Source organism: Glycine max, chromosome 4, assembly GCF_000004515.6.
Source record: "Glycine max cultivar Williams 82 chromosome 4, Glycine_max_v4.0, whole genome shotgun sequence".
NCBI lineage: Eukaryota > Viridiplantae > Streptophyta > Magnoliopsida > Fabales > Fabaceae > Glycine > Glycine max.
In genome coordinates, this window is record NC_016091.4 from 16,255,521 (window position 1) to 16,267,687 (window position 12,167).

The window sequence follows — 12,167 nt, forward strand, 5'->3', positions numbered from 1 at the left end:
TAGGGCAATGAAAGGCCCCATGCATAAACCTCAAACGAACCTAGGGGCAGATTAGAAGTTCTCACCCAATAGGTTCCTTGCTACGAGGTCATGACTGAAGACAACGATTGTACCTCAAAGCCCTACACTGGGGCAATGAAAGGCCCCATGCATAAACCTCAAACAAACCTAGGGGCAGATTAGAAGTTTTCACCCAATAGGTTCCCAGATACAAGGTCATGACGAAAGATAACAATTGGTAACCCAAAGCCTTACACTGAGGCAATGAGGGGCATCGTGCATGAGCCTCAAGTGAACATAAGGGCAGATCAAAAGTTCTCACCCGTCGATGTTTTTAAACAAAGAAATGGGGGACAAACCCTGGAATTTCAAATAGATTGATTAAACGTCAAACGACTCCATTGTCGTCACTCCAAAATGGTCAAGTGACTAAATCAAACAGAACATACACTCTGAGGGAGTTCCCGGAAAGATTTGCAAAAGATAGGATAAGATTGCATGAATTATCACCTTTTTCAAAAGGACAGTCAATCTGTGTTTTCCAAAAACAATTAAATCAAAATCAAAATCACGAAATAGGGAAAGAATGTCATGAACATTGTACAACTTTCCATTGCATTGCATTGTTTCATGTGCGGTCAGCATTACCAAGTTTCACAACAAAGGTTGCATGCATCTGCATCCCTAAAAATCATGTTAACTGCATAGATTTCCTACATCTCGTGTCCAATCTTTTTGGATGACCGGCCCTCTCGATGAGTCGATCTCTTGCTTTCTCATAAAGGTGGACCCTTGGGTACTAGTACCTAACACCTTTAGAGGACTGTATGTACTCGCCATCAGAGGACTGCACATCCTCGCCTGCAGAGGGCTGCATGCCCTCGCCTTCTGAGGGCTACGCGTCCTCATTTTCAGTGTGCTCCATATCCACACCTTAAGAGAATATAAGGTCCTTTGCCCTTAGATGCTTAACCGAGACTTGCGCTCCCGGTTAAGGGACCAGTAGTTTCCTTTTATCAATTCCTGGGCCACCCCCTGATATTAGAGGGCAACCAACTGTGCGAGCACATCCAGAGAGGGAGGCTATCACGCATCTACTATGCATACCGGGGCAAGATTTCACCCTGCCGCTACAAAAAGATGAGTGTGGATCATGCGCACCAACATGACCACTTTTACATGGATATGGATGACGTTGCTATTTAGTAACGTTTTGCCCGGCGACCACAATGCCAATCTCCCCCTGCAGATGTATCGGTTGGTCTGTGCCTTCATGACATAGGTAAGTATGCACATGGTTCAATTGATTTCTGATGTCATCTATTGTTTGCAGGGATCGCGCCCATAAGACGCCCAGTGGACCCGGAGAAGTCCAACAGGGCCCTGGGGTTTCCAGCTCTGGTTACGGGCCTCTGTCAGTCCTACAGGGTGCCCGTTCCCCCAGCGAGGTCATGCCATCATGACATAGGTAAGTATACATATGGTTCAACTGATTTCTGATACCATCTATTGTTTGCAGGAATGGCACCCACAAAGACACCCAGTGGACCCGGAGAAGTCCAACAGGGCCCTGGGGTTTCCAGTTCTGGTTACGGGCCTCTGTAGTCCTACAGGGTGCCCGCTCCCCCCGACAAGGTCATGTCATCATAGGTAAGTATGCACATCGCTCAACTGATTTCTGATTTCATCTATTGTTTGCAGGGATCGCGCCTGCAAGACACCCAGTGGACCCGAAGAAGTCCAACAGGGTCTTGGAGTTGTCAAGCTCTAATTATGGGTCTCTGTCAGTTCTACGGAGTACCTGTTACCTCCAGCAAGGGCATCAGGCCCCCTACTAATCGAGCTTTTATCAAGAAGTACTGCATCCGCAGGCAGGCGCAAGGCGAAACACCACAGCAGCCTGAGGATGGTCGGCAGCGGGCAACAGACGCACCGCCATCACCTCTAGAGTTCACCTCAGCTCATCCACAAAAAGGTTAGAGCGTTGCTTACGACCTATGGCCGACCAAGTCCAAAGTCAAAGGTAAGCCATCACGCGTCCAGCTCAAGACGTTAAAGAAGCGCTACTAGGAGGCAACCTAGTACCTTTTAAATCTTTGCTTGTTATTTGATCACTTTTTGTTTCTCAAGTCATAACAGGACACACCTAGTTGCTCATGATCCTAGGAATTTAAATAAAACAAGCACAAGCTCGGAAGGTAGTCATACCTCACAAAAAATATATATATATATATATATGTATGTTTAGGTAGAAAGATACCTTGGATATGCATGTATATAGCAAAAATATCTCACAAAACATATATATGTATGTTTAGGTAGCAAGATACCTTGGATATGCATGTATATAGCAAAAATATTATACGTATGTTTAGGTAGCAAAATACCTCATGGAAAAAAAGAGAGCAAAAAGAGAGCGAGCAAGAAAAGAATAAGAAGGAAGAAAAAAAATGAAAAAATAGAAAATAAAAAAATAATAAAGGTTGTCTAGCTAAAAAAAATAACATGCTTGTGAAAAGAGATAACTTCCAGCTTTTCTTTGAAAAATTCACTGATCATAACCAGTTTTTGAAAAAAATGTGTATACACCTGAAGGGTGAGTGCTGTGAAAATTTTCCCGAACGCCCAAAATGGACTCGGATGAATGCATGAGTTGATAAAAAACATATTTTGGAAACACTAGGTTGATTTAAGTAGGGAAAATGAATCCTGAGCCCTAGTGTCACATGGCCATAAAAACTTGATGCTTGAGTGTCCACATGGGTGCATGCATGACCAGTTTTGCATAAAATTTCCTAATCATCATTGTTGCATGTATATCATGGAAATAATGTGGGACATCCCCTTTATCCCCGAACCGCTGGCCAAACCCTGACATATATCATGACCAGCCGTTCTACAAACCTTGACCCAGGGTGGGAATGTCAATCCTTGCCCTCGGAAGAAAACGCAAAGAGAAGGAAAATTCCCAATCCAAGAAAGGGAGAAGACACAAAAAAGAAAAGAATATTCCCAAACCAAGAAAGGGAGGGAAAAAAATAGAAGAAAGAAAATTCCCAATAAAAGAGTGGGAGAAAGCAAAAAAAACGGAAAGAAAATTCCCGATCAAGGATCGGAAGAAAACAGAAGAAACATCCAGAAAGGTCTTTGGACCAAACAATATCTGAACAGTACAGAATTGTCACCAAGTAAACAAGAAAAAGGAAACCATGACCTAAAGTGGTCCCCTGATTGCTGACAAAATCCTGTGCGCTAGCGACTTTCTCGCCACGCACTAAACAAAAACAGAAAAGGAAAAGGCAAAAATACTCAAAGCCAAATTCCCCACCTAAAAACCATTCCCAAAATAAGTCCTATTGATCCATGATCACGCATGTAATCTTTGATTTGATAGGAAATGATTTGCAAAATCAAGTCATGACATATCTATGGTTCGGAATTAGGATAAAACACTTACCTGTGTGAGATTGATACACTTTGAGTGATTTTCTCCTATCTTTGTTGGACCCAGTGTTTCCTCTAAATGGTCATTTAGAAACGAAATGCTAATATCCAAAATCTCATTTACGGTTATGAGAAAATTTCATCAGTATACTCTTCTTCCCCGATAGACACATTGTTTTTCATCCAAAAAGCATATGTTGCTATGATCAGTTGGAAGTTTTGTCTCTTTACTAAAGCATGTTCACATTTTGGTGAAGAAAACACCGAGACTATTTTTAGTCTCACAGTTGTCAAGAACTACGTAGGTCTAAGTTCCTCATCACAAATAGAGGACACGTAGGAGCAAAAGCCCTGCTTTTGTCGACCACCCCACTTTTTGTTACCGTGACCCAAGAGTCCGGGGGCATGCGGAGCCACATGACCGTGGGATCCCCAAATTCGTATGTTCCATCATTTATCATTTGTATGTTATCTTTTGTTTGACTAAGGGACTGACGTTTGTTTCATGTTTTGACTTTTGTTTTGTACATACATATCATTTGAGTTGTTCCGTCGGTACTTGTTTCGTTGTTGTCAATAGTGTTTGTTGAAGTTCCGGAACCGTGTAGAGTTTTTCATTTAGGAACGCCGTCCTAAAAAATAAAATAAAATGAACCAAAAATCCTAAAGAAAGAAGCGCTGTGAATAAAAGTCATGTTCATAAAGAAAAGAAAAAGGTTTTTATTTATACATGTATGTAAAAGGAAATGTGTATAGAAGGATTCTTGTGTGTAAAGGATGCGCGGAAAGGAATCCTTGTGTGTGTGAGCAACGAGTGTATATGAAGAAACCTTTGTGTGAACCATAAGTGTGTGTTGGGAAAAATGAAAAAAATCTTTGAATGTAAGTAGGGTTTGTATATAGACCGTGTGACGTGAAAAGGAAGAATTCTAGTGCGTGTACAGAAAAAGTTTGTCATGTATAAGAATGTAGATGTACAAAGAAAAGTTTTCCTCATAAAGGACCACAGGTGTATAATTTTGTGAATATATAAAGATGAAACAAAAAGAAAAAGAAAGAAAGACCGCGAAGGTCGACATGTTATAGTTAAGAAGTATAAATCATTCGTAAAGAGCAAACGCATCTTCTGGAAACAAGGGACTGATGCTAAGAGTTTATTTTCCGGAATAAACCGAGATAAGAATGGATGAATGCATTGAACTGATGAAAGAACATAACTTGGAAACGTTGGGTCTGTCTGTGTAAATTCCCAACCGTAGTGTCACAATGCCATAAACAGGATGCTTGAGGGCCCACCTGGCTGTAGCCATGACTAATTTTGCACGTTGTTTTCAAATCATCATTGTCACGCGTGCCTTATGGAATAATGTGGAAGTTCGGCCCGAGACCGACACCTTGACACCCAAATTTGTTTTACCCCAGATATCAAGATTGGGTTCCCATGATAAAAGACCCCATTGAAACACAACCTTGGACCTCTTTGAACCTTGGCCTATAAAAAAAGAATCCTCCTCCTTTTCCCCAAAGCAAAGGACAGCGGAATCTCCTCAAGGGAGAGCAAATAGAATTCTAAACCCAATTTCCCAAAGAAAGGGATGGGGAAGGAAAAGTGAAAAGAAAGAAAAGGAAGAAATGGAAAGAAAGAAAAAAGGAAAAAAGAGATGAAAATAAAGAAAAGAACAGAAGAAAGGAAATAAGGATTCCCGATCAAAGATCGAAAAGAAGTGAAAAGGGAAAAGAAGCAATTCTCGATCAATGAAAGAAAGAAAACAGAAATTCTTCAAAGCCAGATTGCCACTCAGAATCATTCTTGACTGGCAATATCCCACCCCACATGAACAAAGAGGAAAAGACCAAAACACCCAGCTTCCTCTCCAAAAACGCTGACCTTGAGAAAATCCTATTGGTCCGTGATCGTACGTTTGATCTATGATTCGATAGGAAGTCGCGTGCAAAATAGAGTCATGGTGCAATTATTGGTTTGGGAATAGGATAAGACACTTGCCTTGTGAGTTTTATACACCATGAGTGATTTATTTTCAGCTTAGCCCCATGTTTCCCCTGCGTGTTCATTTGAAAGCTAGAAGTTGACGTCCTACCCTTCATTCTCGGTTGCAAGGAAGATTACCCTTGGCACAGGTATATTGTTTCTCTAAGATGTGGTGCTCTCGCGAATGATTTATTTTTCTTTGCAAAAAGCATGTTATCCTGTTAGGTGGAAAAAACCGGTGGACCGTTTGGTCCCGCCAACACCCTTTTTCGGAGCCACATGAATGTTATTGCTTAGGGCTGTTCATGTGTCCTCCACTTTCGAGTTTGGAGCTATGTTCCATGATTGCCTAAGAGAGGACCCTCAAGGCAATCCTCCATTCTCATCCTGTTCCGGAGCTACATGAATGAATTGCGTTGTCATTCATGTGTCCTCCATTTTCGAGTTTGGAGCTGTGTTCCATGATTGCCTAAGAGAGGACCCTCAAGGCAATCCTCCATTCTCATCCTGTTCCGGAGCCACATGAATGTTATTGCTTAGGGCTGTTCCTGTGTTCTCCATTTTCGAGTTTGGAGCTGTGTTCCATGATTGCCTAAGAGAGGACCCTCAAGGCAATCCTCCATTCTCATCTTGTTCCGGAGCCATATGAATGAATTGCGTTGTCATTCATGTGTCCTCCATTTTCGAGTTTGGAGCTGTGTTCCATGATTGCCTAAGAGAGGACCCTCAAGGCAATCCTCCATTCTCATCCTGTTCCGGAGCCGCATGAATGTTATTGCTTAGGGCTGTTCATGTGTTCTCCATTTTCGAGTTTGGAGCTGTGTTCCATGATTGCCTAAGAGAGGACCCTCAAGGCAATCCTTCATTCTCATCCTGTTCCGGAGCCACATAATGAATTGCGTTGTCATTCCTGTGTCCTCCATTTTCGAGTTTGGAGCTGTGTTCCATGATTGCCTAAGAGAGGACCCTCAAGGCAATCCTCTATTCTCATCCTGTTCCGGAGCCGCATGAATGAATTGCGTTGTCATTCATGTGTCCTCCATTTTCGAGTTTGGAGCTGTGTTCCATGATTGCCTAAGAGAGGACCCTCAAGGCAATCCTCCATTCTCATCCTGTTCCGAAGCCACGTGAATGAATTGCGTTGTCATTCATGTGTCCTCCATTTTCGAGTTTGGAGCTGTGTTCCATGATTGCCTAAGAGAGGACCCTCAAGGCAATCCTCCATTCTAATCCTTTTCCGGAGCCACATGAATGAATTGCGTTGTCATTCATGTGTCCTCCATTTTCGAGTTTGCAGCTGTGTTCCATGATTGCCTAAGAGAGGACCCTCAAGGCAATCCTCCATTCTCATCCTGTTCCGGAGCCACATGAATGTTATTGCTTAGGGCTGTTTATGTGTCCTCCACTTTCGAGTTTGGAGTTGTGTTCCATGATTGCCTAAGAGAGGACCCTCAAGGCAATCCTCCATTCTCATCCTGTTCCGGAGCCACATGAATGAATTGCGTTGTCATTCATGTGTCGTCCATTTTCGAGTTTCGAACTGTGTTCCATGATTGCCTAAGAGAGGACCCTCAAGGCAATCCTCCATTCTCATCCTGTTCCGGAGCCACGTGAATGAATTGCGTTGTCATTCATGCGTCCTCCATTTTCGAGTTTGGAGTTGTGTTCCATGATTGCCTAAGAGAGGACCCTCAAGGCCATCCTCCATTCTCATCCTGTTCCGGAGCCACATGAATGAATTGCGTTGTCATTCATGTGTCCTCCACTTTCGAGTTTGGAGCTGTGTTCCATGATTGCCTAAGAGAGGACCCTCAAGGCAATCCTCCATTCTCATCCTGTTCCGGAGCCACATGAATGAATTGCGTTGTCATTCCTGTGTCCTCCATTTTTGAGTTTGGAGCTGTGTTCCATGATTGCCTAAGAGAGGACCCTCAAGGCAATCCTCCATTCTCATCCTGTTCCGGAGCCACATGAATGAATTGCGTTGTCATTCATGTGTCCTCCATTTTCGAGTTTGGAGCTGTGTTCCATGATTGCCTAAGAGAGGACCCTCAAGGCAATCCTCCATTCTCATCCTGTTCCGGAGCCACATGAATGTTATTGCTTAGGGCTGTTCATGTGTCCTCCACTTTTGAGTCTGGAGCTGTGTTCCATGATTGTCTAAGAGAGGACCCTCAAGGCAATCCTCCATTCTCGTCCTTTTCCGGAGCCACATGAATGTTCTTGTGTAGGGCTGTTCATGTGTCCTCCATTTTCGAGTTGAAGCTGTGTTCCATGATTGCCTAAGAGAGGACCCTCAAGGCAATCCTCCATTCTCGTCCTTTTCCGGAGCCACATGAATGTTCTTGTTTAGGGCTGTTCATGTGTCCTCCATTTTCGAGTCTGGAGCTGTGTTCCATGATTGCCTAAGAGAGGACCCTCAAGGCAATCCTCCATTCTCGTCCTTTTCCGGAGCCACGTGAATGTTATTGCTTAGGGCTGTTCATGTGTCCTCCACTTTTGAGTTTGGAGTTGTGTTTCATGATTGCCTAAGAGAGGACTCTCAAGGCAATCCTCCATTCTCATCCTTTTCCAGAGCCACATGAATGTTATTGCTTAGGACTGTTCATGTGTCCTCCACTTTCGAGTTTGGAGCTGAGTTTCATGATTGCCTAAGTGCGGACCCTCAAGGCAATCCTCCATACTCCACCTTTGTTCGGAGCACCATGAATGTCATTGCCTAGCGCTGTTCATGTGTCTCCATTATCAAGTGCGAAGCTTCTGGTGACTGGGAAGCACGTTATTTTGTTGTTTTCCAGATCGGTTCCTTCGCCAAGTATGTGTATATGTGTATATATGTATTATATTCGTTGTTCTGGTTGTTGTTTGTATTTTGTTTTGTGCAGAAGAAAAAAAGAAGAAGTAGAGATGAGGGTCGTCATCACGGAAAGGGCAGGGCAGACGAAATCAGTGTCCTATCTTTGCTTTCCTCTTATCTCCGATGAGAGGTAAGTAAAGAGGGGCAACTGTCATACCCTAATTTCGTCCGGGGATTATTACTTAATGACATGCAATAAATGAAGTCCCGAGATGTCTCAGAAATCAAAAGGAAGCAGGCTTGCGCGATCCGTGAAATTCCGTAATGTGGCGGAAATCGAAAAGAGGTGTTTTTGCGCAATCCGTGAGTTTTCGTAACTTCTTCGAAAGCTAAAAAAGAGTAAATACATAATCCGTGAGGATTTGTAGCCTTGCGGAAGGAAAATAAGTATCGTTACGAAATTCGTAAAGTTTCGTAACGTTACGGAAAAAGAATTACGAAAAAAAATAGAAAAGGGGGTGTATTTAGTAAAATGGGGCTGCAAATAGTAATTTTTGAATCTGGGCCCTCCTAGAGGTTTCTGGGCCATTTCTTGCTTAAGGTTGAAGCAACCTAGCTCGCCTGGGCGAGCTAGGTGGCCACCACACCCCCCCGTTATGTTGAAAAATGGGATTTCGGGGCTTCTGGGACACCCGTAATGCTTCCGTAAAATTCCCATAACCCTAAATAAGCATAATTAACTTAATACGGGTGAGACAGAAGAGAAAAAAAAGAAGAAAATCAAGTCCTATATGCTTCCGTAAGGCTTCCGTAACTTTTCCGTAAATTACGAAAGAAGGGGTGATTTTATCAAAATTGGAGGGGGTGCAAATAGCAATTTCGAAATTTTGAATTGGGCCTTCCAGAATGTTTTTTTGGAGCTGGGTTGCTTTCGGTCTGGGCGAGCTGAGCTCGCCTGGGCGAGCTGGGCGGCAACCTCCTCCCCCTTTTTCCTATAAATAGGCTGAAGGGGGCTGTTCTAAGGATCCCGGATGCCCCTGGTGAGGTATTTCAGCTGTTTTGGGTGAAAAAAAATTGTTTCCGTGAAGAAAATCCAAGCCGAGGTGCTTCCGTAACGCTTCCGAGAGGTTTCCGTAAGCAAATCCGTGAAGGTTTTCCTCTATTATTCATCGTTCTTCATCCGTTCTTCGTTCTTCAACGGGTAAGTTCCCAAACCGAGCTTTTCAATTCATTCTATGTACCCGTGGTGGTCCACATTTTGTTTCATGTATTTTTATTCTCGTTTTCATTTACTTTTTATACCCCCTTTTGACGTGCTTAAGCCATTTATTCAAGTCATTTCTCGCCTAATCTAAAAATAAAATAAATTTCCACCGATCGTTTGAATTGTATCATCCGTTACTTTCATTTGAAATGAATTCCGACCGTTCGGTCGTGCCGTAACCACGTTGGAAATCAAAAAAGTGGTAAAATAATAATATAATAATCAAAAAAATATTTTTTTAGTAAAGTAAAGCGGAAAATCAATCGGGCGTTTTCTCTTTGGGATTTCTCATTCTTAATTGAATTGACTAATAACTAAAGTGAAACTAAGGCTAAAATCAAACTTGCCTAGTCAAGCTCGTCCACAAAAATAGGTTTTTTGAAAGTTTATCATTTCAGTTTCTCACTAAGTAAAAAGGATCATTTTTAAGGTCCAACGCCTTAAAATGATCACCCCTCAAGTAAAAAATCAATCACTTGATTCACGCATAAGAAAGAACTACGTAGGTCTGATTTCCTCTCCAAAGGAGGGTACGTAGAAGCAAAAGCCCCGCTTTTGTCGACCTCAAAAAATAAAAAGAAATAAAAGTTAAGATAACACAATTCCACAATTCTAAAAAATAGGCTGTTGTCCTTTGAGACAAACGTGAGAGGTGCTAATACCTTCCTCAAGCGTAAATACAACTCCCGAACTTAGAATTTTCATTTTGACCGGTTTCCTTCGGTTTTCCCGACATTTTCCACAAATAAACGTTGGTGGCGACTCTGCGCATCTTTCCTCCTTTGGGAAGCACACCCGTGAGCCTCGCCCGCGAAGGACACGTTGCGACAATTCTCTAGCGCTTTGAACGACCTTGTTTTGAACCGAAAATGTTTTTATACCCTTAATTGATAAGTTTTTTAATTTGGTGATTAATGTGGATATGAACCTTTTATCCATGTGAATTCCTTTATGTTTATTGAATAAAATCATATTATGTAATTCCGCATTTTTATGTGTTTTATTATATAAATATGTATATCAGAATAAAAGGTGTCACATGATCCACTATCCAAAAAACTTTGACAAATAATTATAAACTATTGGTTTACAATTCCATACAAATTTATGTAGCACACAGCTAACCACCCTCCCAATAAAACATTCAAGGAAAAACCTTAATCATAAAACCAAACAAAGAACAAGTTTGCAATCTCTCTCACACACACATAAATACATAATCAACAAAGAAAGTATTCATGTGATAGAACTAGACCAGAAACCCAGGAAGATAATGTGTACTATTATTATTATAATACCTCTAACACCCAAGACAGAATACGTATAATTTCTCAACTAATTAAGAGTTAGTTATAACTAACTAACAATTAGTTATCCTAGCTATCCTAACTAACTCACAACTAACATACGCCTTTCCCCATCTATCATCATGCAAGGCTGTGTTCAGGTGCAAGCATAAAAAAAAACATAAACAAGATAGACCAGAACCAGCATCAAGCACATATCAAAGAAGGTTGTTATAACATGAAAGAGAATATACCTAATTTGATTCACTGCAAACTTAAAACATGAAAAGGAATAAAAATAATAGGTCTCTCTTCTTAAGCAAACTTACACAAGTGAAAACAAAATTTGATTCACTGCATTCTTTGAACAACTAAATTGTGATTGCTTAAAATATAAATTTAACTGTGCAACCAACAATCATAATTCATTATAATATCAACCTCTACAAATAATGTTGAATAAGAGAATCTAATACAAAAACATGACACATATAACATATCAATTTCTTGTACAAATTGGAAGCTGATGGATTTTAAGTGACTAATTAATCAACTGAGTCGTAATAACCTCTCCTTCAACAAACAAGGCATGTTATTCTAACTTAGAAATAGAAATAGAAATTTATAATAAAAAATAATCCAATTAATTACCTCCATGGCGGCAGCGTTACACAGAAGCAGAGTCATCAAAAGCTCGTGTTGTTTTCGAACCACAGGAAGGATAACCGCTACGTGGACACAAACACACATAAAATCTTTAGATACGACTCCATAGTTAACAGAGAGAAGCACATTGACAATTTAAATTCGAAATTTCGTAATCGGATTTAGATTATATGAAAATAGGACCACTGAAATACAGTGAAAACCCAATAATAAGAGGAATTTAGAAAAGAGGAAAAACCTGCTTTAAACTTTAAAAAAATGCAGAAGGAAGCAAAAGCATGATTATGAAAGAAGCACAAAATGCCAAAAAAAAAAAAGAACTAAGCAAGACACTTGTATACCATGCATGAATGCGAGTTCTTGGAACTAAAATCCAGCAAAGGAAAAAAAATAAAGAAAAATAAAGAAAACAGCAAAATAGGAGTGAGAAATCCCAAGTTAACTCATCTTGAATGGATGCGTATGGATGTGAGAATGATGAATGCAAAATGGAAGGTTAACTGGTGCCAAGTTGGTGACTAATGTATGGTGAAAAGAGTTTGCATTTTAGTTTCGCACATTCAAAGTGAAAGAGAGATGGTTTTGTTTGTTGATATGAGTAAAGTTTTCATTTACACATGATTTCAAAATGCCAAACCATATTTTGTATAATGCTTCAAACAAGTGCCACTGTATTGTGGGTCCAACTTTGAACTAATGTAAGTTTTTGCAAAAGTACAG

The 12,167-nt window shown here is 40.9% G+C and overlaps 1 protein-coding gene across 5 annotated transcripts in view; it reads right to left on the reverse strand.

Annotated features, from left to right (window-relative positions):
• LOC100798161 (uncharacterized) overlaps window positions 1–12,146 on the reverse strand; it is a 44,457-nt gene extending 32,311 nt beyond the window's left edge. The window contains exon 1 of one of the 5 annotated variants that reach the window (XR_003266793.2): window positions 11,433–12,146. The gene's annotated coding sequence lies outside the window, so the exon portion shown is untranslated. The remainder of the gene's footprint in view (window positions 1–11,432) is intronic. The other 4 variants (XR_003266790.2, XR_005891057.1, XR_001387927.3 and 1 more) reach the window with 4 other exon arrangements.
• Between the last annotated feature and the right edge of the window lie 21 nt (window positions 12,147–12,167).